The sequence below is a fragment of the Eurosta solidaginis genome, chromosome X (genome assembly GCF_040869045.1).
Source record: "Eurosta solidaginis isolate ZX-2024a chromosome X, ASM4086904v1, whole genome shotgun sequence".
Lineage (NCBI taxonomy): Eukaryota > Metazoa > Arthropoda > Insecta > Diptera > Tephritidae > Eurosta > Eurosta solidaginis.
This window is the reverse complement of record NC_090324.1, coordinates 93,856,454-93,884,152: the sequence shown is the minus strand read 5'-3', so window position 1 is coordinate 93,884,152 and position 27,699 is coordinate 93,856,454. Positions and strand designations below refer to the sequence as shown.

Genomic DNA, 27,699 nt, shown 5'->3' with positions numbered 1-27,699 from the left:
AGCCTCTACTGTGACTGCCTTTTATACTCTGTGATTTCCTCGTTGCATATTTATGGGCTTTTCTATTTCCAGAACTTATTAGTTAGTTATCAGCTATAAAATTACTCAGCTGTAACTACAGGTGCATGATTTTATAGCTTCTCTCTAATCCCATGCGCTTGTATGTGTGAGCGACACTTGTACAACCATTGCATACTTTCGGGAGTATCTCAAATGTATGCATGTCGTTGTGCGTTGCTTCTCCTCTGCGTGTACGTACATACGTGTAGACATAATGATCGAATTTTTGATGTGCATACAAGTCACTGCTTAGCATCGGCTTAGAGATGATAGTATCCCTTAGTGCTGCTAATATTCGTTACAATACCATTTATTTGCTAATATTGAAAAATTACAGAACTCATACTAGTTGGGATTTTGGGCAAACTAGTATTCTTCTAGTATACAACTAGTTGGTTTGGCTGCAGGGGTATTATGACATGGGTGCAAATTATACAATGATTTAAAATGGAGATATTTTGATGTGAGATTTAAAATGTTGATTGACGGTCTCAGAAGTGAGCGGGTTACAATTAAAATTAATGTATTTTGACAAAAGAAAACAAAAATTTTAATCATGTAAAATATAAATATACATAAATTGTATGATATATCTTTACTTGATACTATTTTGAATATATTCTGAAAAAAATGTATACATCTTGACAAAAACAAAAATTTTATAGAAATTTCAAATTTGAAAAGAAAAGAAAGTTAGAAAATACAAAACATATTTTGAATATATTGGAAATATATATATATATATATTTTTTTAATTTAAACTTTTAATTTAATATTCTTTGTTTTTCTTGCAGTAGTACTCTTTGTTTTGTGTTTACAGGCCCAGCCAGGGAAACCGAAGGCTGGCAAAGTTATCCGCTGCTGGCAGGAGAAGAAATACCCAGAAGTTCTGAACCAGTAAGGTTATAAAAGAGGGAAAAGGCGGAGGGCATTAAAGGAAATGTGAGAAAACTATAGTTAGGGAAAGAAAAAGTTTATATAAGAGGAAAATTTAATATGATTAAGCAGGGAAACGAATATTTTGATAGGAAACTAGAAAGAGGAAAACTGATCGGAATTATAGGAAAATAAGGGAATTAAGAGCAAAGAAAAGGGGGCCAAAGAGAATGGTTAAGAAGATAATGTCAACCATAGTTACTATTAAGGGCGGTAACCGGTTATTCGCCAAATTTAATGACTAAGCAAGGAAACGAATATTTTGATAGGAAACTAGAAAGAGGAAAACTGATCGGAATTATAGGAAAATAAGGGAATTAAGGCGGCCACCGTGGTGTGATGGTAGCGTGCTCCGCCTACCACACCGTATGCCCTGGGTTCGCACCCCGGACAAAGCAACATCAAAAATTTTAGAAATAAGATTTTTAAATTAGAAGAAAATTTTTCTAAGCGGGGTCGCCCCTCGGCAGTGTTTGGCAAGCGCTCCGGGTGTATTTCTGCCATGAAAAGCTCTCTGTGAAAACTCATCTGCCTTGCAGATGCCGTTCGGAGTCGGCATAAAACATGTAGGTCCCGTCCGGCCAATTTGTAGGGAAAATCAAGAGGAGAACGACGCTCAGCCTTAGATCTCTTCGGAGGTTATCGCGCCTTACATTTATTTATTTATAAGGGAATTAAGAGCAAAGAAAAAGGAGCCAAAGAGAATAGCTAAGAAGATAATGTCAACCATAGTTACTATTAAGGGCGGTAACCGATTATTCGCCAAAACAAAAATTAGAGGAGTGGGAGTGTTACATCTCCTGGATTCAGGAGCAGGCGCATGCTTTATAGGGTAAATTATAGACCTTTTATTAAGTAGTAAGAAAAAAGTAGTTACTCCCATAAAAGGGCAGAGCATTCGCACGGCCAATGGAGAAGAGATAGCGGTAGCGGGAATAGTCACCTTGTCCGTGTTGTGGGATAATGTCACGACGATATAGAGCTTTTCATAATTCCAGGACTACAGCAGGACGTTTACCTGGGGGTTGATTTTTGGCGGGCTTTTGATATGAGTGTTCTCACCAGTGTGAATGACATTTCTGTAGCAGAGCTCGCACCCGCCGAAGGAGACTTCAGCTTTCTCGCCGCTTCCCACGATATGTGCCCCGAACAAAGCGTAATCTTGGGGCAAGTCAGGCCATGTTTCCCTCATTTGCTATGTTAGAGTTAGAAAAACAAGTTTTGGAGAACTTGTGATCGAGGTAACGAACGGGGAAAGACACTACCACGTATCACCAGCTATCCAAAAGCTCACAAACAGCGAACTTGACCGAACACTAGCCATGCAGTTGGAGTTGACCAGTGTCGCTGTTTATAAAGGGCACCAAAAGTAGACTTTGTGTCAGTTTACCTTCATGCATTAAACATTTAATATTGTCACAGATATTAACATCACTAAGTTATACCATCACTTAGGCGATGCCAAGGCCACGATAAGCAGTATTTACGTCAATAATCAAATCATGTATACACATATATAAGGCAGCCGAAAGATGTCACACACAGATGCATTTACTTATACGCCTATGTATGCGCGAGAGACTGTAAACTACAAACATTCACATCAATAATTCAGTTTGAGTTGAGCAGTCAATCAGTTATTGATTAACCACGCGATCTGGCGGCCAATAGTAGAGTTCAATTTGAATTATCAATCAGTTTGGTTATTAGGCCTGCGAGTAGCAAAGTATAAGTGTCATTGTGAAGTACTTTAATAAAGGCTATTTTTCCATTATTCAATATTGGAGTTATTTATTCAACAGTTTAGTGATTCGAACTTAGCAGAGGATTGCAAATAAGAGGATTTGCAGAAAATTCGTTACAATTGGTGTCAGAAGAGGAATTGTTGAAGAAATTCCAGAGGACAACAAGGACATGGCAAAGTTTAGTGAATTGAAGATCCAGCAACTAAAGAAGGAGTTGGAGAGCCGTGGATTGAATACAAGCGGCGTTAAACTTGAACTTCAGGCACGGCTACGAGAACCAATGGAATGCTGAAGATAAAGTTGCAGCTCTGTTCGTGGCCCGGAAAGGCCTGCCGCGGAAATCTTACAGACCATCCCAGAGTACGAGCGGAACCACTACGAAACATTGATGAGCGCTTTAGAGAGGCGTTACGGAAGCGAGCATAGGAAACAGATATTCCAAATTGAGTTGCAAAACCGCTACCAAAAAGCAAATGAGACATTGCAGGAGTTTGCTTTATATATTGAAAGATTGGCTCATCTTGCAAATGCGGACGCACCCGTAGAATACACTGAAAGGGTAAAAATCCAGAGCTTCATAAATGGCATACGAGATGTGGAAACGAAGCGGGCTACATATGCGAATCCAAAACTAACGTTTGCTGAAACGGTATCGCATGCACTGACCCAGGAAACAGCCTCACTTTTGAGTAAGCCAGCGTACAAAGCTCATCGAGTGGAAGTGGAAAAGCCAGACTGGGTAGACGCAATTTTGGAAGCATTGAAGGGTACGCAGCAGAAGAATAATGATGTAGTCAAATGCTTTAAGTGTGGAAAGCCAGGGCATATTGCGCGTTATTGCAACACCAACCCTAACAGTTCCAACAATGTGGGTGGTCGTAAACGCAGAGCGGAAGGAGATGAGCAAATCTCCAAGACAAATCAATCGTTAAACTAAAGCGAGTCAGCAGCAAGGGGCGACAGCTGACTCCCTCAATTAAATGCCCCATAATCTCTATCTCACAAATTGGAAGAAGGTCGAGCAATCTTACTGTCGGAGGACATGTGGATGGAAAGGAACGTTTACTGACTGTAGATACGGGTGCATCTCATTCCATAATTCGAGCGGATTTAGTCAACAAGAAGATAAGACCATTACATGGAGCAATATTGCGTACAGCCACTGGAGAAGATACCAAGGTAATTGGAGAAGTAGAATGTGAAGTAGCAATTGGGAACGTCACGGTACTACACAATTTTATAGTGGCAGGTATTGTTGATGAAATCATAATTGGAGTGGACTTCCTATACAACCAAGGCATCAAAATCGATATGCAAGCAAGACGATGCGATATAAGAACATGGATGTGCCACTTAATTTCGGCTACGAGAGAGGCTACAGCAGTAAACGAGTGCTGGTGGAAGAGAGTCAGCAAATACCACCAAAATCAGAAGCAGTCATCTGGGCAAAGATTGATGGAGATTGTGGGACAAACAAATTGTGGGTTGTCGAAGCAGCACATAAATCAGCACTGAACATACTTGTAGGAAAAACCCTGGCTATGACAAAACAAGATGGACGTATTTCGGTAAGAGTACTCAATGAGTTCAAGTCACCATTCAATTTGACCAAAGGAGCTATTTTGGGAAGATGCCAAGAGGCCGAAGTAGTTATTAACTGTGAACAGCTCCAGGAACACGTTTCATCTGGAAATACTGATCTTTCAAATGATATAACGGCATGGACGCATGGGCTAGAGGAAGCCTATCAGAGTAAGGCAAAACAACTGCTCATAAAATACGCGAACATATTTGACCAGTATGGTTCTAAACCAGGCCGCACCAATGTTGTGAAACATCAAATTGACACTGGAGATGCGAGGCCGATCCGTCAAGCTCCACGTAGTGTTCCACTGGCGAAGCGGGAAGTTGTGAGTCAAATCATACAAGAAATGAGTGACAGCGGCGTAATCGAACCATCAGCTAGTCCATGGAGCTCACCGGTAGTACTTGTAAAGAAGAAGGATGGAAAAATGAGGTTTTGCGTGGACTACCGGAAGTTGAATGACGTTACGAAAAAGGATAGCTACCCGTTACCAAAAATTGACGACACTCTGGACTCGCTATCTGGTACGAAATGGTTTTCCACACTGGACTTGAAAAGCGGCTACTGGCAAGTTGAGGTGAAGGAGGAAGATAAAGAGAAAACAGCCTTCAGTGTCGGTGATGGTCTTTGGCAATTTACAGTGATGCCTTTTGGACTCTGTAATGCAGCAGCTACTTTTGAGAGACTCATGGACCAGGTACTGAAAGGACTACATTGGAAAACATGCTTGGTGTACCTGGACGACATTATCGTATTGGGCAAGAGTTTTGATGAACATCTTAAGAACTTGGAGGAAGTTTTCCAGAGAATAGCTGGCGCTGGTCTGAAGTTAAGTCCCAAAAAGTGTACGCTGTTTAAAAAGGAAGTAAATTATTTGGGCCACAAAGTAACGACAGAAGGTGTCTGTACAGCGAATGAAAAGATAGAGGCAGTAAAGGATTGGCCAAGACCACAGAATCTGCATGAATTAAGAAGTTTCCTTGGGCTGTGCACATATTACCGCCGATTTGTACAAAATTTTGCCAGCGTAGCCCATAGTCTCCATGAGCTAACAAGAAAAAATAAAGCTTTTGAATGGAAGAAGGAGCAAGAAGTAGCTTTCCAAACATCGAAAGAGCGGTTGTGCACTGTCCCAATGTTGGCATATCCGATTCCAGGAGCAACTTTTATTCTAGATACAGATGCGAGCGGATATGCTATAGGAGCCGTTTTATCACAACTGGTCGATGGACAAGAGAAGGTAGTTGCATATTACAGCCGTTCAATTGGAAAACCAGAGAGGAACTATTGCGTTACACGGAGAGAGCTGTTGGCATTGGTAGAGTGCATTAAACATTTTCACAAATACTTCTACGGCCAGCGATTCCGTGTCAGGACAGATCACGCAGCGTTGAAATGGCTTCTGCAGTTCCGTAATCCGGAAGGACAATTGGTACGGTGGATCGAGCGACTACAAAGCTATGACTTTTCCATTGGGCATCGAAAAGGTAGTACCCATGGAAATGCTGATGCAATGTCACGAAGACCATGTAGTCTGGAATGCAAGCACTGCTCAAAGGCCGAGGCTAAAGAAGACATTATAGATGTCCGGCTAATGACTATAACGTGTACGGATGAATGGGGCAAGGAACAACTAAGAAAGTGCCAGCTAGAAGATACAGATCTGTCACATGTTATGCAAGGGCTCGAACGAAACGAAAGACCAAGCAGAGAGGAGATGTCAGCACAGAGTCCCATTGCGAAGTCATATTGGGAACAGTGGAACAGTTTAGAATTGATATTCGGTTGCTTGCATCGAGTATGGGAGAGTGAGGATTGTCAATGCAAGAAGAAACTGATAGTTGTTCCCAGAAAGATGATTCCTGACGTGCTCAGCGAGCTGCACAATGGTCCAAGTGGAGATCATCTTGGAATCACGAAGACACTCGAGAAAATTAAGCAGAGATTCTATTGGGTTGGTTGCCGTCAGTCGGTCACCGAGTGGATTGCCAATTGCGAGGTATGCAACAGAGCGAAAGGGCCCAAAACCCGAAGTCATGGCCAGATGAAGCAGTATATTTCAGGTGCACCATTTGAAAGGATCGCCATGGATGTCGCAGGTCCATTTCCTACTAGCAACCGCGGAAACAAATACGTACTGGTGGTTATGGATTATTTCAGTAAATGGCCAGAGGTATACCCAATCCCAAACCAAGAAGCAGAAACAGTAGCAGAAGTGGTTAAAAACGAATGGGTTGCAAGGTATGGTGTACCAATGGAGTTACATTCTGACCAAAGCAGGAATTTTGAATCAGCTGTGTTCCAAGAAATGTGCAAGAAGTTGGGCATTCGGAAAACACGGACAACTGCATTGCATCCTCAGTCCGATGGTATGGTGGAACGTTTCAAGAGCACATTGGAGGAGCTTTTAAGGAAAGTAGTAGACAAGTACCATAAGGACTGGGATACACACATATCATTGTTCTTGATGGCCTACCGATCGGCAGTACATGACACAACGGGCCAAACTCCCGCAAAGGTAATTTTTGGCAATGACCTTCGACTGCCAGCTGATTTGAAGTATGGGATAGCTGTCGATGCGGAGAGGAATGTCAAGAAATCCACTGGTGTCTTGGAAGAAGAGCTGAGAGAGATACACAATCTGGTAAGGCAACGAGCAAAGATTATGAGTGACAAGATGAAAGCAAGGTACGATAAAGCAATTAATTCGGAAGGGTTTCAGGAAGGAGATTTGGTGCTGCTATACAACCCACAACGAAAAAGAGGTTTGTCCCCAAAATTGCAGTGTAACTGGGAAGGTCCATACAAAGTTGTAAAACGGATCAACGATGTAGTGTACCGCATACAAACCACTACCAAACCACGAACCAAAATAAAAGTGGTTCATTTGGAGAGATTAGCAGCGTTTAGATCGAGAGATTTGTCTGATCGGGGCGATCAGACTTAGGTGGAGGGTAGTGTCACGGATTCTAACATCACTAAGTTATACCATCACTAAGGCGATGCCAAGGCCACGATAAGCAGTATTTACGTCAATAATCAAATCATGTATACACATATATAAGGTAGCCGAAAGATGTCACACACAGATGCATTTACTTATACGCCTATGTATGCGCGAGAGACTGTAAACTACAACATTCACATCAATAATTCAGTTTGAGTTGAGCAATCAATCAGTTATTGATTAAGCACGCGATCTGGCGGCCAATAGTAGAGTTCAATTTGAGTTATCAATCAGTTTGGTTATTAAGCCTGCGAGTAGCAAAGTATAAGTGTCATTGTGAAGTACTTTAATAAAGGCTATTTTTCCATTATTCAATATTGGAGTTATTTATTCAACAGTTTAGTGATTCGAACTTAGCAGAGGATTGCAAATAAGAGGATTTGCAGAAAATTCGTTACAATATTATTCATTTTTCTTTTTTACTTGAACTTTTTTTTTCCTTTGAGATGTAATATATTAGAATGTATGTAAAAAAATTATATTTATTTATTTCTATTTATAAATATCTGATTTTTTGATATATATATATATTTTTTTTTTATTAGTTCTTTTTTTAAATACACTTTTTTATTTTTCTTCTTTTTGTAAAATAGGCAAAAGTACGTTTGCACACATGCGACATGCGGATCCACATTTCTTCACCTCCGCGCCCATTTGACTAGTTTGGTGTGCCGACGCCTACGCCGAGATTTTACTACCAGGCGCTCAACCAACCAGCCTGTGACCACTCATGGCTCAAGGTAGCATAATTGGATGGCTCTAATCAGTACCGTGCCCTGCTTAAATTCCTACCATCAAACATATCTACGTTTTCTAACACATACATAATGAATGTTTAACATTGTTCATAGAAAATAAACTAAGTGCCACCAAACTGAAAAATCAACCAATCTAAAATACGAAATTATTTTCAGGCGACCCACTATAATGTATATATATTACAATCGAAGTTTTTTATAAACGCCCTGCTCTAAAACAAGTCTTCTGTTAAGCGGTTATTTTTCTCCGGACAGAGTCAATGCTCAAGGGCAGTGTCTTAGTAGTTTTGGATTAGGTTCACTTGGGCCCACTTGCAGAACATCCAAGGTTAAATATATAAATTCAGAGTTAAGTAACTCGATGTTAAAACATTATTTTTTTAACCAAGGTAATGTGTTGCGGAACATCTTTTTCACGTCGAGTTAGTTAACTCTGGGTAGGGGTGGGTATTCTCGCGTTTAGTTGTACACACTGTCATTTTTATACTCAGTTGAGCAGAGCTCACAGAGTATATTAACCTTGATTGAATAACGGTTGGTTGTACAGGTATAAAGGAATCGAGATAGATATAGACTTCCATATATCAAAATCATCAGTATCGAAAAAAAATTCGATTGAGCCATGTCCGTCCGTCCGTTAACACGATAACTTGAGTGAATTTTGAGGTATTGTGATGAAATTTGGTATGTAGGTTCCTGGGCACTCATCTCAGATCGCTATTTAAAATGAACGATATCGGACTATAACCACGCCCACTTTTTCGATATCGAAATTTTCGAAAAACCGAAAAAGTGCGATAATTCATTACCAAATAAGGATAAAGCGATGAACTTATGAAGCAGAATAGAAAAATAGTAAAATTTTTGACAATGGGCGTGGCATCGCCCACTTTTAAGAGAAGGTAATTTAGAAGTTTTGCAAGCTGTAATTTGGCAGTCGTTGAAAATATCATGATGAAATTTGGCAGGAACGTTACTCTTATTACCATAGGTATGCTTAATAAAAATTAGCAAAATCGGAGAACGACCACGCCCACTTAAAAAAAAAATTGTTTTTAAGTCAAATTTTAAAAGAAAAGTTAATATCTTTACAGTATATAAGTAAATTATGTCAACATTCAACTCCAGTAATGGTATGGTGCAACAAAATACAAAAATAAATGACATTTTCAAAATGGGCATGGCTCCGCCCTTTTTCATTTAATTTGTCTAGGATACCTTTAATGCCATATGTCGAATAAAACATTACCAATCCTTGTGAAATTTCGTAGACGCTTAGATTCTAGGACGATAACTGTTTTCTGTATAAAAGGGCGAAATCGGTTGAAGCCACGCCCAGTTTTTATACACAGTCGACCGTCTGTCCTTCCGCTCGGCCGTTAACACGATAACTTGAGCAAAAATCGATATATGTTTACTAAACTCAGTTCACGTACTTATCTGAACTCACTTTATATTGGTGTAAAAAATGGCCGAAATCCGACTATGACTACGCCCACTTTTTCGATATCGAAAATTACTAAAAATGAAAAAAAATGCCATAATAATATACCAAATACGAAAAAAGGGATGAAACATAGTAATTGGTCTATTGGTCTATTGACGCAAAATATAACTTTAGAAAAAAACTTTGTAAAATGGGTGTGACACCTACCATATTAAGTAGAAGAAAATGAAAAAGTTTTGCAGGGCGAAATCAAAAGCCCTTGGAATCTTGGAAGGATAACTGTTCGTGGTTTTACATATATAAATAAATTAGCGGTACCCGACAGGTGATATTCTGTGTCACCCTGGTCCATATATTTTCGATATCTCGAAAACGCCTCACATATACAACTACCACCACTCCCTTTTAAAACTCTCATTAATACCTTTAATTTGATACCCATATAGTACAAACACATTATAGAGTCACCCCTTGTCCACCTTTATGGCGATATCTCGAAAAAGCGTCCACCCATAGAATTCAGGCACTCTCCGTTTTAAAATAGTCATCAACACCTTTCGTTTGATACCCATATTGTACAAACGCATTCTAGAGTCACCCCTGGTTCACGATTATGGCGATATCTCGAAAAGGCGTCCACCCATAGAACTAAGATCCACTCCGTTTTAAAATACTCATCAACACCTTTCGTTTGATACCCATATTGTGCAAACGCATTCTAGAGTCACCCCTAGTCCACGTTTATGGCGATATCTCGAAAAGGCGTCCACTTATGATTTTAGGCCCACTCTATTTTAAAATACTCATTAACACCTTTCATTTGATACCCATATCGTACAAACAAATTCTAGAGTCAGCCCTGGTCCACCGTTATGGCGATATCCCTAAATGGCGTCCATCTATAGAACTATGGCCCACTCCCTCTTAAAATACTCTTTAATACCTTCCATTTGATACACATGTCATACAAACACATTCCAGGGTTACCATTTTACTACGAGGTGATTTTCCCTTATTTTGTCTCCATAGCTCTCAACTGAGTATGTAATGTTCGGTTACACCCGAACTTAGCCTTCCTTACTTGTTTTCTGTTACTTTCGTTGAACATCCGTATCCACTTGTCAAAAATTATAATCGTTGTAAAATTGAAATTAAATATTTTGCATATTGCAACACAAATTCTTAAAACATACGTAAGTATCAAAATATTTGTATGAAATTACTTGGTGTTAATTATTATTATGTTAATTAGGTACTGCAAGTACATATTTCGAGCAACAATTTTGGATCCAAGCATTTTTATGTTCTTGACTTACTAATATTAGTTTTTTTTTTTTGCAGATTTCGCTTATATTATTTATAAAAAGTAGCTGTTTGCTTTTGGTAAGCCTTAAAGATTTTTTTTTTTTAAGATCGCGAGTTTGAATCGAGCTCAAGGCCTAACAATAATTATTTTATCATTATTATTGTTATAATATATTTTTTCTTAATTGAAAAAATTTTAAATTAGAATAGAAGAAAGTAAAAATTTAGACAACTGCCAAAGCTCGTTGTATAGATCCATTTCGGGAACTGCTAAATTCCTTCATCGGCAACGTTTAGGCGCCGCTGCTATAACCATTCAGCCACCACAGCGGTTTTTTGTTTGTCTTCATTATTCCTACTTCAATTCTGTTTCTTGCCAATTGATATTCACAGCACTGCGACATCTGTTACAGAATAGTTGTGAAAATTGGACTTTGTTTATGGCGATAATGCCATAGTGTCATATTTTATTGACACTTTCCCCGTGCTCTGGGATGTATTAACAATTTTTGTTGTTATATCGGCCTACAGATTTTTAAGATCGCGAGTTTGAATCGAGCTCAAGGCCTAACATTAATTATTTTATCATTATTATTGTTATAATATATTTTTTCTTAATTGAAAAAATTTTAAATTAGAATAGAAGAAAGAAAAAATTTAGACAACTGCCAAAGCTCGTTGTATAGATCCATTTCGGGAACTGCTAAATTCCTTCATCGGCAACGTTTAGGCGCCGCTGTTATAACCATTCAGCCACCACAGCGGTTTTTTGTTTATCTTCATTATTCCTACTTCAATTTTGTTTCTTGCCAATTGATATTCACAGCACTGCGACATCTGTTACAGAATAGTTGTGAAAATTGGACTTTGTTTATGGCGATGATGCCATAGTGTCATATTTTATTGACACTTTTTCCCCGTGCTCTGGGATGTATTAACAATTTTTGTTATTATATCGGCCTAAATATTTGAAAGATCGCGAGTTTGAATCGAGCTCAAGGCCTAACAATAATTATTTTATCATTATTATTGTTATAATATATTTTTTCTTAACTGAAAAAATTTTAAATTAGAATAGAAGAAAGAAAAAATTTAGACAACTGCCAAAGCTCGTTGTATAGATCCATTTCGGGAACTGCTAAATTCCTTCATCGGCAACGTTTAGGCGCCGCTGCTATAACCATTCAGCCACCACAGCGGTTTTTTGTTTGTCTTCATTATTCCTACTTCAATTCTGTTTCTTGCCAATTGATATTCACAGCACTGCTTCATCTGTTACAGAATAGTTGTGAAAATTGGACTTTGTTTATGGCGATGATGCCATAGTGTCATATTTTATTGACACTTTTCCCCGTGCTCTGGGATGTATTAACAATTTTTGTTGTTATATCGGCCTACAGATTTGTAAGATCGCGAGTTTGAATCGAGCTCAAGGCCTAACAATAATTATTTTATCATTATTATTGTTATAATATATTTTTTCTTAATTGAAAAAATTTTAAATTAGAATAGAAGAAAGAAAAAATTTAGACAACTGCCAAAGCTCGTTGTATAGATCCATTTCGGGAACTGCTAAATTCCTTCATCGGCAACGTTTAGGCGCCGCTGCTATAACCATTCAGCCACCACAGCGGTTTTTTGTTTGTCTTCATTATTCCTACTTCAATTCTGTTTCTTGCCAATTGATATTCACAGCACTGCGACATCTGTTACAGAATAGTTGTGAAAATTGGACTTTGTTTATGGCGATGATGCCATAGTGTCATATTTTATTGACACTTTTTCCCCGTGCTCTGGGATGTATTAACAATTTTTGTTGTTATATCGGCCTACAGATTTGTAAGATCGCGAGTTTGAATCGAGCTCAAGGCCTAACAATAATTATTTTATCATTATTATTGTTATAATATATTTTTTCTTAATTGAAAATATTTTGAATTAGAATAGAAGAAAGAAAAAATTTAGACAACTGCCAAAGCTCGTTGTATAGATCCATTTCGGGAACTTATAAATTCCTTCATCGGCAACGTTTAGGCGCCGCTGCTATAACCATTCAGCCACCACAGCGGTTTTTTGTTTGTCTTCATTATTCCTACTTCAATTCTGTTTCTTGCCAATTGATATTCACAGCACTGCGACATCTGCTACAGAATAGTTGTGAAAATTGGATTTTGTTTATGGCGATGATGCCATAGTGTCATATTTTATTGACACTTTTTCCCCGTGCTCTGGGATGTATTAACAATTTTTGTTGTTATATCGGCCTACAGATTTGTAAGATCGCGAGTTTGAATCGAGCTCAAGGCCTAACAATAATTATTTTATCATTATTATTGTTATAATATATTTTTTCTTAATTGAAAAAATTTTAAATTAGAATAGAAGAAAGAAAAAATTTAGACAACTGCCAAAGCTCGTTGTATAGATCCATTTCGGGAACTGATAAATTCCTTCATCGGCAACGTTTAGGCGCCGCTGCTATAACCATTCAGCCACCACAGCGGTTTTTTGTTTGTCTTCATTATTCCTACTTCAATTCTGTTTCTTGCCAATTGATATTCACAGCACTGCGACATCTGCTACAGAATAGTTGTGAAAATTGGACTTTGTTTATGGCGATGATGCCATAGTGTCATATTTTATTGACACTTTTTCCCCGTGCTCTGGGATGTATTAACAATTTTTGTTGTTATATCGGCCTACAGATTTGTAAGATCGCGAGTTTGAATCGAGCTCAAGGCCTAACAATAATTATTTTATCATTATTATTGTTATAATATATTTTTTCTTAATTGAAAAAATTTTAAATTAGAATAGAAGAAAGAAAAAATTTAGACAACTGCCAAAGCTCGTTGTATAGATGCATTTCGGGAACTGCTAAATTCCTTCATCGGCAACTTTTAGGCGCCGCTGCTATAACCATTCAGCCACCACAGCGGTTTTTTGTTTGTCTTCATTATTCCTACTTCAATACTGTTTCTTGCCAATTGATATTCACAGAACTGCGACATCTGTTACAGAATAGTTGTGAAAATTGGACTTTGTTTATGGCGATGATGCCATAGTGTCATATTTTATTGACACTTTTTCCCCGTGCTCTGGGATGTATTAACAATTTTTGATGTTATATCGGCCTACAGATTTGTAAGATCGCGAGTTTGAATCGAGCTCAAGGCCTAACAATAATTATTTTATCATTGTTATTGCTATAATATATTTTTTCTTAATTGAAACAATTTTAAATTAGAATAGAAGAAAGAAAAAATTTAGACAACTGCCAAAGCTCGCTGTATAGATCCATTTCGGGAACTGCTAAATTCCTTCATCGGCAACGTTTAGGCGCCGCTGCTATAACCACTCAGCCACCACAGCGGTTTTTTGTTTGTCTTCATTATTCCTACATCAATTCTGTTTCTTGCCAATTGATATTCACAGCACTGCGACATCTGTTACAGAATAGTTGTGAAAATTGGACTTTGTTTATGGCGATGATGCCATAGTGTCATATTTTATTGACACTTTTTCCCCGTGCTCTGGGATGTATTAACAATTTTTGTTGTTATATTGGCCTACAGATTTGTAAGATCGCGAGTTTGAATCGAGCTCAAGGCCTAACAATAATTATTTTATCATTATTATTGTTATAATATATTTTTTCTTAATTGAAAAATTTTTAAATTAGAATAGAAGAAAGAAAAAATTTAGACAACTGCCAAAGCTCGTAGTATAGATCCATTTCGGGAACTGCTAAATTCCTTCATCGGCAACCTTTAGGCGCCGCTGCTATAACCATTCAGCCACCACAGCGGTTTTTTGTTTGTCTTCATTATTCCTACTTCAATACTGTTTCTTGCCAATTGATATTCACAGAACTGCGACATCTGTTACAGAATAGTTGTGAAAATTGGACTTTGTTTATGGCGATGATGCCATAGTGTCATATTTTATTGACACATTTTCCCCGTGCCCTGGGGTGTATTAACAATTTTTGTTGTTATATCGGCCTACAGATTTGTAAGATCGCGAGTTTGAATCGAGCTCAAGGCCTAACAATAATTATTTTATCATTATTATTGTTATAATATATTTTTTCTTGATTGAAAAAATTTTTAAATTAGAATAGAAGAAAGAAAAAATTTAGACAACTGCCAAAGCTCGTTGTATAGATCCATTTCGGGAACTGCTAAATTCCTTCATCGGCAACGTTTAGGCGCCGCTGCTATAACCATTCAGCCACCACAGCGGTTTTTTGTTTGTCTTCATTATTCCTACTTCAATTCTGTTTCTTGCCAATTGATATTCACAGCACTGCGACATCTGTTACAGAATAGTTGTGAAAATTGGACTTTGTTTATGGCGATGATGCCATAGTGTCATATTTTATTGACACTTTTTCCCCGTGCTCTGGGATGTATTAACAAGTTTTGTTGTTATATCGGCCTACAGATTTGTAAGATCGCGAGTTTGAATCGAGCTCAAAGCCTAACAATAATTATTTTATCATTATTATTGTTATAACATATTTTTTCTTAATTGAATAATGAAGACAAACGAAAAACCGCTGTGGTGGCTGAATGGTTATAGCAGCGGCGCCTAAACGTTGCCGATGAAGGAATTTAGCAGTTCCCGAAATGGATCTATACAACGAGCTTTGGCAGTTGTCTAAATTTTTTCTTTCTTCTGTTCTAATTTAAAATTTTTTCAATTAAGAAAAAATATATTATAACAATAATAATGATAAAATAATTATTGTTATGCCTTGAGCTCGATTCAAACTCGCGATCTTACAAATCTGTAGGCCGATATAACAACAAAAATTGTTAATACATCCCAGAGCACGGGGAAAAAGTGTCAATAAAATATGACACTATGGCATCATCGCCATAAACAAAGTCCAATTTTCACAACTATTCTGTAACAGATGTCGCAGTGCTGTGAATATCAATTGGCAAGAAACAGAATTGAAGTAGGAATAATGAAGACAAACAAAAAACCGCTGTGATGGCTGAATGGTTATAGCAGCGGCGCCTAAACGTTGCCGATGAAGGAATTTAGCAGTTCCCGAAATGGATCTATACAACGAGTTTTGGCAGTTGTCTAAATTTTTTCTTTCTTCTATTCTAATTTAAAATTTTTTCAATTAAGAAAAAATATATTATAACAATAATAATGATAAAATAATTATTGTAAGGCCTTGAGCTCGATTCAAACTCGCGATCTTACAAATCTGTAGGCCGATATAACAACAAAAAATTTTTTTTTTGTTAGGTAATATTTCACACTGGGGCTGAGTGTTAATACACGTCCAAAAATATCGGAAGTTGGGTCAAAAGGCGCGGTTTGACTCCGGTATCACGAATTTGATGTCGAAAATCCTTAATTTAGTTTCTATCGAAAGATATTTGCAAAAAACAGTTGCAACTTTTCGTATGGTTGTTTTAATTTTGATGATTTTGTTGCACACACACACACTTATGCAAAAAGATGTTCTGCGCGGAAATATTTTGGATCACGTAGCCGGTGTTGGACCCACCCAGGGGCTGCCAATTAAGTAAAGTGTTCTGCGCAAAGATACTATGGATCCTCGTTCAAGTTTTGTATGTATCCGGGGTCATTTTCTGGTTTTTTGCAAATATTTTTTGATGGAACAAAGTGATCGGATTTCCGACTTCGGATTCTTGAATACAATCCGCTTGACATACCGAAATAAAAGCTCCCCCTTACCAAAGTCTTCATAGACGCCTTATACCCATATCATTGAGGCAGAACTAGGTCCGCCTAAATGGAAGTTGTGTATACTGCAGTCTTCATTTGCTGTTTTCTTTTGATATCCATTTCCACTTGTGGTGAGGAAATTCATGGCTACCATGATAAATCACGGCATTCATCGGTGAGTACAACGACTCTACTAATTGTGATCGCATCCACTAACGACACGACGATTCACAGGATTTGAGTAAGAGTCAAAAAAACAGGGTTGGACCATAATGATATTGGTGTTAGAGGTATTGGTTACACATCACATTTAATAATATTGTAACGAATTTACTGCAAATCCTCTTATTTGCAACCTTCTGCTAAGTTCGAATCACTAAACTGTTGAATAAATAACTCCAATATTTAATAATGCAAAATGGGCTTTATTCAAATACTTCACAATAAATAACTCTACTATTTCCCGACAGATAGCGTGCTTAATCGAAATTGATTGTAGCGCTTCTACGGTTGGCTGCCTTATATACTCTTTGATTTCCTCGTTGCAACTTCTAGGCGCTTCTGTTCTAGAATCTACTAGTTGGTTATCTGCTATAATTATAACTACAGATGTACGTGTATAGCTCTCATATGCGCGTGTGTTTTGTGAGTGACACTTCCACAATTATAATTGCATATCTCAGATAAGATATCTGCATGTGTTTGTGCGTTACTTCTCCGCTGCTTGTACGGACCATATGTGTTGACTTAATGATTGCTTCGTTTATGTAAATACGTAATGATTGATTTATGGATGTGCATACAATCACTGCTTAGCATCGGCTTAGAGATGGCAGTACCCCTTTGCGTTGCTAATATTCGTAACACTGCACCCCACCTAAGTCTGATCGTCCCGATCAGAAAAATCTTTCGATCTAAACGCTGCTAGGCCTCTCCAAATGAGCCACTTTCATTTTGGTTCGTGGTTTGCCAATGGTTTGTATGCGGTACACTACATCGTTGATCCGTTTTACAACTTTGTATGGGGCCTTTCCCAATTACACTGCAATTTCGGGGACAAACCTTTTTTTCGTTATGGGTTGTATAACAGCACCAAATCTCCTTCCTGAAACCCTTTCCGAATTAATTGCTTTATCCTACCTCGCTTTCATTTTGTCACTCATAATCTTTGCTCGTTGCCTTACAAGATCGTGTATCTCTCTCAGCTCTTCTTCCAAGACACCAGTTGATTTCTTGACATTTCTCTCCGCATCGGCATCCATCCCAAACTTCAAATCAGCTGGCAGTCGAAGGCCATTGCCAAAATTTACTTTTGCTGGGGTTTGACCCGTTGTTTCATACACTGCTGATCGGTAAGCCATCAAGAATAATGGTATGCGGGTATCCCACTCCTTATGGTACTTGTCTACTACTTTCCTTAAATGCTCCTGCAAGGTTCTATTGAAACGTTCCACCATACCATCGGACTGAGGATGCAATGAAATTATCCGTATTTTTCGAATGCTCAATGATTTACACATTTCCTGGAATACAGCTGATTTGAAAATTCCTGCCTTGGTCAGAATGTAACTCCTTTGGTACACCAAAACCTTGCAACCCAATCTTTTATAAACCCTTCTGCTACTGTTTCAGCTTCTTGATTTGGGATTGGGTATACCTCTGCCCATTTGCTGAAATAATCCATAACCACCAGTACATATTTATTTCCGCAGTTGATAGTAGGAAATGGACCTGCGACATCCATAGCGATCCTTTCTAATGGCGCACCTGAGTTATATTGCTTCATCTGGCCATGACTTCGGGTTTTGGGCCCTTTCGCTCTGCTGCAAACATCGCAGTTCGCAATCCGCTCAGTGACCGACTGACGGCAACTAACCCAATAGCATCTCTGTTTAATCTTCTCGAGCGTCTTCGTGATTCTAAGATGACCTCCGCTTGGGCCATTATGCAGCTCGTTGAGCACGTCAGGAATCCTCTTTCTGGAACAAACTATCAGTTTCTTCTTACATTGACCATCCTCACTCTCCCATACTCGATGCAAGCAACCGCATATCAATTCTAAACTGTTCCACTGCGCCCAATATGACTTCGCAATGGAACTCCCTGCTGACATCTCTCTATTTGGTCTTTCGTTTCGTTCGAATCCTTGTCCCATTCATCCGCACACGTTATATTCATTAGCCGGACATCTATAATGCCTTCTTTAGCCTCGGCCTTTGAACAGTGCTTGCATTCCAAACTACAGTGTCTTCGCGACATTGCATCGGCATTCCCATGGGTACTACCTTTCCGATGCTCAATGGAAAAGTCATAGCTTTGCAGCCGCTCGATCCACCGTGCCGATTGGTCCTTCTGGATCACGAAAACTGCAGAAGCCATTTCAACGCTGCGTGATCTGTCCTGACGCGGGAATCGCTGGCCGTAGAGATATTTGTGAAAATGTTTAAATGTACTCTACCAATGCCAACAGCTCTCTCCGTGTAACGCAATAGTTTCCTCTCTGTTTTTCCAATCGAACGGCTGTAGTAATGCAACTACCTTCTCCTGTCCATCGACCAGTTGTGATAAAACGCCTCCTATAGCATACCCACTCGCATCTGTCTAGAATAAATGTTGCTCCTGGAATCGGATATGCTAACATTGGGGCAGTGCACAAATGCGCCTTCAATTTTGGAAAGCCACTTCATGATCCTTCTTCCATTCAAAAGCTTTATTTTCTTCTTGTAAGCTCATGGAGGCTATGGGCTACACTGGAAAAATGTGGTACAAATCGGCGGTAATATGTGCACAGCCCAAGGAAACTTCTCAATTCATGTTGGTTCTGTGCTCTTGGCCAATCCTTTACAGCCTCTATCTTTTCGTTCGCAGTGCAGATACCCTCTGTCGTTACCTTGTAACCCAAATAATTTACTTCCTTTTTAAACAGCGCACACTTTTGGGACTTAACTTCAGACCAGCGACAGCTATTCTCTGGAAAACTTCCTCCAAGTTCTTAAGATGTTCATCAAAGTTCTTGCCCAATACGATGATGTCGTCCAGGTACACCAAGCATGTTTTCCAATGTAGTCGTTTCAGTACCTGGTCCATGAGTCTCTCAAAAGTAGCTGGTGCATTACAAAGTCCAAAATGCATCACTGTAAATTGCCAAAGACGATCACCAACACTGAAGGCTGTTTTCTCTTTATCTTCCTCCTTCACCTCGACTTGCCAGTGGCCGCTTTTCAAGTCCAGCGGCCGTGATGTCATTTGAAAGATCAGTATTACTAACTGAAACCTGTTCGTGGAGCTGTGCATAGTTAATAACTACTTCAGCCTCTTGGCATCTTCCCAAAATAGCCCCTTTGGTCAATTTGAGTGGTGACTTGGACTCATTGAGTATACCGGAATACGTCCAACTTGTTTTGTCATAGCCGCGGTTTTTCCTACAAGTATGTTCAGTGCTGATTTGTTTGCTGCTTCAACAACCCACAATTTGTTTGTCCACAATCTCCATCAACCTTTGCCCAGATGACTGCTTCGGATTTAGGCGGTATTTGCTGACTCTCTTCCACCAGAACTCGTTTACTGCTGTGGCCTCTCTCGTAACCGAAATTAAGTGGTACATCCATGTTCTTATATCGCATCGCCTTGCTTTGCATGTCGATCTTGATGCCCTGGTCGATTAAGAAGTCCACTCCAATTATGATTTCATCAACAAACTCTGCCACTATAAAAATGTGTACTGCCGTGACGGTCCAAATTGCCACTTCACATGATACTTCTCTTATAACCGTGCTGTTTTCTCCAGTGGCTGTACGCATTCTTGCTCCATGCAATGGTCTTATGTTCTTGTTGACTAAATCCGCTCGAATGATGGAATGAGATGCACCCGTATCTACAGTCAGTAAACGTTCCTTTCCATCCACATGTCTTCCGATAGTAAGATTGCTTGACCTTCTTCCAATTTCTGGGATAGAGATTATGGGGCATTCAATTGAGGGAGCCAGCTGTCGCCCCTTGCGGCTGACTCGTTTTAGATTAACGATTGATTGGTCTTGGAGATCTGCTCATCTCCTTCAACTCTGCGTTTACGACCACCCACATTGTTGGAACTGTTTGGGTTGGTGTTGCAATAACGCGCAATGTGCCCCGGCTTTCCACACTTAAAGCATTTGACTGCATCATTATTCTTCTGCTACGTACCCTTCAATGCTTCCAAAATTGTGTCTACCTAGTCTAGCCTTTCCGCTTTCACGCGATGAGCTTTGTATGCGGACTTACTCAAAAGCGACGCTGTTTCTTGAGCCAGTGCATGGGATACCGTTTCTTCGAATGTGGGTTTAGGGTTTGCATATGTTGCTCGCTTCGTTTCTACGTCCCGTATGCCATTTATAAAACTCTGGATTTTTACCCTCTCGATGTACTATACGGGTGCGTCCGCATTTGCCAAATGAGCCAACCTTTCAACATCCGAAGCAAAGTCTTGCAAAGTCTCATTAGCTTTTTGGTAACGGTTTTGAAATTCTATTTGATGTATCTGTTTCCTGTGTTCGCTTCCGTACCGTCGTTCTACAGCGGCCATCAATGCGTCATAACTGTCCCGTTCGTACTCTGGAATAGTCTGTAATATTTCGGCAGCTGGTCCTTTCAATGCTACGAAGAGTGCAGCAACTTTACCTTCAGCATTCCTATTGTTCACTGTTGCGGTCTTCTCAAATTGTAGCTTAAAGACCTGGAAAGGAACAGAACCCTCAAAGATAGTGTTTTTACTTTTGGATTACTCGTTGAAACTGCTAACCGATTTAGTTGCAACTCCTGTATACGATCTTTCAAAGCATCCCTCTCGGCTTCCATTTTATCTTGTCGTTCACTAAAAGCCTCCAGCTGCGATGAGACTTTTGTTCCCTGTGCCTCCAGCTTCGTTGAGATACGCTCTTCCTGTTCTTCGAGTTGTAATGTTATGCGTGACTCTTGCTTTTTAATTGTTCTTCAATTTGTAACGCCACGTGTGTTTTCTGTTCATCAAATTGTGCTTCAATCTTCGCTGTTATACGTTTCTCCTGTGATTCCAGCTGAGATGACATTTACGACGACATTTCGGATATACGTGCCTCCTGTGCTTCTATCTTGGATGTTATAGGGTTATCCTGGGATTCTAGTTGGGATGCCATATTTGTGGATATTTGTGATGACATTTCTGTTATGCGTGTTTCCTGGGTCTCCATTTTTGCCGATATCTGTGATAACAAAGCCAATATCGTATTATTCTCGCCGCTTGCGACTGGACTCGGACGTCCATCCTTCTCTTCAATTTTTGTTGTTGTCTCATCCCCATCATTATAAAAGACATACTCGACCACATCAATTCCTTGCGACTCTATTACCTGTCGTAACCGTGCTTGAAGTTCGATCTTATTGCCGGTTGTATTCAATCCACGGCTCTCCAACTCCTTCTTCAGTTGCTGGATCCTCAACTCACTCAACTTTGCCATGTCCAAGTTGTATTCGCAATCTTCGGAATTTATTCAACAATTCCTCTTCTGACACCAATTGTAGCGTATCTACTGCAAATCCTCTTATTTGCAACCTTCTGCTAAGTTCGAAACACTAAACTGTTGAATAAATAACTCCAATATTTAATAATGCAAAATGGCCTTTATTCAAATACTTCACAATAATTAACTCTACTATTGCCCGACAGATAGTGTGCTTAATCGAAACTGATTGTAGCGCCTATACGGTTGCTGCCTTATATACTCTTTGATTTCCTCGTTGCATCTTCTAGGCGCTTCTGTTCTAGAATGTACTAGTTGGTTATCTGCTATAATTATAACTATAGATGTACGTGTATTGCTCTCATATGCGCGTGTGTTTGTGAGCGACACTTCCACAATTATAATTGCATATCTCAGATAAGATATCTGCATGTGTTTGTGCATTACTTCTCCGCTGGCTGTACGTACATATGTGTAGACTTAATGATTGATTCGTTTATGTAGATACATAATGATTGATTTATGGATGTGCACACAATCACTGCTTAGCATCGGCTTAGAGATGGCAGTACCCCTTAGTGTTGCTAATATTCGTAAAAATATGGTTGGTGTCATGTGGGGATGGTTGGAAATATGCTGGGCATACATTTGGTATGTCAGGTACCACTCTGGTTAGGTCAGAGTTCGTCCAGAGCGACGCGTGTATCCCAGCAAAGTCTGTGGTCCTTTTCTGCAACTGGGGGGAAGGGTTGGAGGGGGCATGAATATCAATTACGGGCTTCACCGGACGCGATTCAATAAAGGAATTTACAGACTCTGTGTGGATGCGGTGTAGGGTCTGTTGAAGCTCCCTTAGATCAAACGGCTGTGTTGTAGGTTATCGGATCTCGTCATTGTGCTTACGGAGATGCCCCCTTATGAGCCTGGGCGGTGGGTTTTCCTCAAGTAGAGTCCATTGGATGACCACGTTTGTAACAATTTGCTAGAAATTTCTTACTTATCATTCCGGTACGCTCCCTTACATTGAGCAATTCTGATTATTTCAATCATGTAAATGATGCTCAGGCGTCATAAGGAGACATCCCATGCCAGTTCTGAGGGCAGTATTCTGACAGGCCTGTAACCTTCCCCAGTGAGTGTCCTTTAGGCCCGGCGACCACACCGGTAACGTAGCTCATGAGCGGTTGGCCAATTGCCTTGTATATTGCAAGCAGCGTTTCTTTTTCTTTTCCCCAGTTGCTGCCAGCAAGTGACTTGAGCATTTGGTTGCGACCTTGGACAGTCGGTAGCGTAACACCATCGACGTGGACGTCCAGCGCATCAGCGCTTTTTATTGGACGATTCTGCACGCTATTGACTCGTGGACACCAACGAAATCCCCACACGTCACAAGTTGGCTTCCAGTTGCGTAAAATCGTAACGCACATAAATGTTTGGTCATGGGAGACAATGCTCCAATATCGCACTTACTTATTTCTTGAAGAAATTTGTCTTTTTTTTTTTTTGGGATTTGATTGCATAGAAGTGGACTGTAATTTGTCAAAACGCATCTTGGACGTGTATTAGCAGTCGACCCCAGTACTAGAACATCATCAAAATGTATTACATCAGATCGACCACTACACAAGGACAACACCATCGCCGTTTTCTATGAATATCTTTTGACGGAATGAATACTTTTCTTTTTAGCTTTCAGAATCTTATTACTGGGGTCGAAACGCGTCTTGGACGTGTATTAGCTGTAGACCCAGTACTAGAACATTATCAAAAACTATTATTCAGTTCGACCACCACACAAAGACACCATCGTGGCCAGAACCATTTGTACATAGCAGCTTACCAGCAAATATAATGAATTATATATATATGTAATTATTTAATTTCTTGTAGATGGCTGAGATGCTATATGTCCAATTGCCAAGATATTTCTTTTAAATTAAAATATTTCGGGGTTTTCGCGGTTGTTTTGATGTTCGTTTACTTGTCATTTCACATATTGCTTAAGAGTTAGCAAATTAACCCTTCAACATTGGCGAGTTAAAAAATTAACCTTGGAACCCTAGTTTAACTGCTAACTCGTCGTTGTGCAAGCCAATTTATCTTTCTAACCCCTCACGTCAAGTTAACTCGGAGTTAAAAAGATAACCTGCCGTTCTGCAAGTGGGCCTTAGGCAGCCAGCAGAAAATAATATGCGCAGTCCTACGGTACCTTAACCTGCTTCATAGAGCGCAGATTTTTTATAAGCTGTGGGCCAAAAAATATTTGCTGTAGCTAAGGTGCACATTGTTTTTCAGGTTTGGTTATTTTCATATAAGGAGTTCATGAGTGAAATACAAGCTGCTACTGAAGTGCTAATTTTTTCGTTACATTTGCCCAAAGTGTTCATTTGTCTGTCAGGCAGTTCTTTGAAGTTCCTAATATTATCTTAAAGTATAAGAAATTATTAAAACTAAACGAGGCTTTTAATTTGATGCTGGAGAAATTTAAACTAGCTGGAAGAATTTAACCACTCTGGAACAATATTGTAACGAATTTACTGCAAATCCTCTTATTTGCAACCTTCTGCTAAGTTCGAATCACTAAAATGTTAAATAAATAACTCCAATATTGAATAATGGAAAAATGGCCTTTATTAAAGTGCTTCACAATAAATAATACTGCTATTGCTCTCCAGATAGCGTCTTAATCAAAACTGCTTGTAGCGCCTCTACCGTGGCTGCCTTTTATGCTCTTTGATTGGTCGTTGCATCTTCTAGGCGCTTCTGTTCTAGAATATACTAGCTGGTTTTCTGTTATAATTATAACTACAGATGTACGTTTATAGCTCTCATATGCGCGTGTGTTTGTGAGCGACTCTTCTCCCTGCCTGTACGTACATATGTGTAGACATAATGATTGAATTATTGATGTGCATCAAGTCACTGCTTAGCATCGGCTTAGAGATGGCAGTACCCCTTAGTGTTGCTAATATTCGTAACAATATTCTATAAAAGCGCACAACTACTGGCGTATGATGATGACATTAATATCATCGGCGTGAACACCCGCGCCGTAAATTCTGCTTACTCCGAACTGGAAACAGAAGCGGAAAAGATGGGTTTGATGGAGAATGAGGACAAAACGAAGTACCTGCTGCATAGAGCAAAAAGGCAGCACGTTTGCGCCTTGGAAACCACTTCATTTTTCGGTAACCAGCATGAAAACAAGCAACAACATCAGATCTAAAATGCAGCGAAGAATCACTCTTGCCAATAAATGCTACTTTGGACTAGGTAGGCAATTGAAAGTAAAGTCCTCTCTCGGCAAATGAAAATCATGCTCCAAAGCCACTTATCGTACCCGTCCTGTTTTATGGTGCAGAAGCATTGACCATGAAAACATCAGATAAAGCTGGCGTGGGAGTGTTCGAGAGAAAGGTACTTCGAAAGATTTACGGATTTCTACGCGTTGATGATGGCTAGTACCGAAGAAGATTTAATGACAAGCTGTATGAACTTTACGCAGACATCAACATAGCGAATTAAAACGCATCGGCTACGCTGGCTTAGCCATGCAATGCGAACGAAAGATGAAAATATTTGTATCGGAACACGACTATGGCAGCAGAGTTAGAGGGCGTCCGCACTCCTCTGGAAAGACCAGGTGGAAAAATATTTAAACACCATTGGTGTGACCAATTGGCACCAGTTGGAAGAGCTAAGAAGCGACTGGCGCGCCTTGTTGGACGCCCATAACCGTTTAAACAGTTAAGCGCCAATTCAGTAAGTAAGTTAGTAAAAAAAAATTATTTAAGGTGTAATTTTCATTAAAGTTTAAGGACAGTTATTCCAATTGACAGTTAGCTCAACTCGCCGTTCATAAAACGAAGCTTCTATCAATTATTTTACGGAAATGTGCTTGCAACGTATCAACAAAAATACAAAAACAGTTTTCTCTGAGAGCGCCCAATATTAGCCGATTTTTTTTGCAAGCTTGTGGAAATAAAATGCTAGGTTGATTAGCGAATTGCATAGAAAGCAACAATACAAAGTAAGCTAGTTCAGTTGGCTAAGCGGTTTGAGCTGAAACCGTTTCAGCAATAGTCGACCAAAACAGGGCACAATTGTGAACGAGCGAATGAAATGTACATAAGAATGAGAAGATAAACAAAAATAACAAAATTGCAGCGTGGCGGTAGGGTATCATACATACAAACAAACACTTCTGTGAGCTTTCGCCATTATGAAACTCTTTAGCTAGTTTGAAGCATTTTTTCAAGCTCGCTTGCAAATTATTTTGCCTTCTATTGCGCTGGCTTGACTATGCCCATCGAGTACATACGACCAAGTATAGGCAAACAGAGAGCATTGAACTTTTTGTAGTTTTTTGGTTTTGCGTAAACCACTATTCGCTAGCATACTTCTGAGAGGAAACGTACTGTTGTTGTTGTGTTAACAGTGCTTCGCCCATTTCAATGGGTGCTGTTTGGTTGCTGTGCTGCCCGGCTATGGAGCCGGGTCGAAGGAGCGCTCTAGGCGTCATTTTGATGCACTTTCTCCTGGAACCAATTAAATTTTTAGGCTTATGTACCTGCTTATTGTTTTATTCAAACCACTTGGTTAAAACAATATACGTACTGATGTCTTTGATGCGGCAGTTTGACACCGCGCTTAAGTCCGGCAACACATAATTTCCTAGAGTTCAGGACCGAAAATTTGCGTGGGCCGGGCTCTCGCAGAGGAAGTGAGTAACCGTTTCCTCGGCACCCTCCTGTCTACAGCTCCTACACCTCTCATTGAGGGTATACCCATTATACCCGCGTGTGGGCCAAACGGCAAGTGCCCTGTAATTGTGGCCGTGATTCTGAATATTTCCTTCCTAGACCTATTTAGTAGATACCTAATCAGTTCTTATCTGGTTGTACTCCGGCCAGATTAGTTTGGTGATTCTACAGGTGTCTGTAGAGTAACAATCACCGATTGCTATTTTCCCAAGACAGGTGAGAATGTCTCTTTTAATTAATGTGAGTGGTCGATGCACCGTGACTTCTTCCGAGATGCCTAATGATGCACCTGCCTTTGCTATTTCATCCGCTTTTTCGTTGCCGTCAATGTTCCTGTGGCCGGTTACCCAGCTGAGTGTGATAGCTGCTTGGTTAGCTGCTCCACGTAGCACCCCCTTACAGTTATCGATGGTTTTAGAGGATGTGTACGGTGATTCTAGCGCTGATTACGTGGAAGATTCGAATCTCCCACGTAATCGCCAATGGAAAATTGAACCCAGTGAAAAGAAAAATTAAAAGATATGAAAAATGTTAATAAATATATTCGAGTAAGGATTTTATTGAATTCAAGAATAATGAGGTAACAATTAAATTGTGTTTCGAATTAAGATATTCAAATAGTGGTTTAAATGATTTAAATTATAGGCATTTAACAATAAAATTGTGTTTCGAATAAATGTTCTCTTACCTTGACGCTGGATGGCTAGAATTGCTCCCGTTGACGGTCGTGAAACAAGAAGAAAGCAAAGCAATTGCAAAAAAGCGCTGAACCCTCAGTACAAGAGCCTTCGTTAAGTTTCCCTTTAACAAGGCTCCGGTGCTAAAAGCTCATAGCGGCAAACACAAATTCGTGTTTGTGTTAGTGCATATATATTAAAGCGAAACTATTGGTCTACAGGCAGAA

The 27,699-nt window shown here is 39.5% G+C and overlaps 1 protein-coding gene across 14 annotated transcripts in view; it reads right to left on the bottom strand.

Annotated features, from left to right (window-relative positions):
- The window catches only part of ey (eyeless), a 2,912,801-nt gene that overhangs the window by 2,289,374 nt on the left and 595,728 nt on the right, over window positions 1-27,699 (bottom strand). The window lies entirely within an intron of this gene.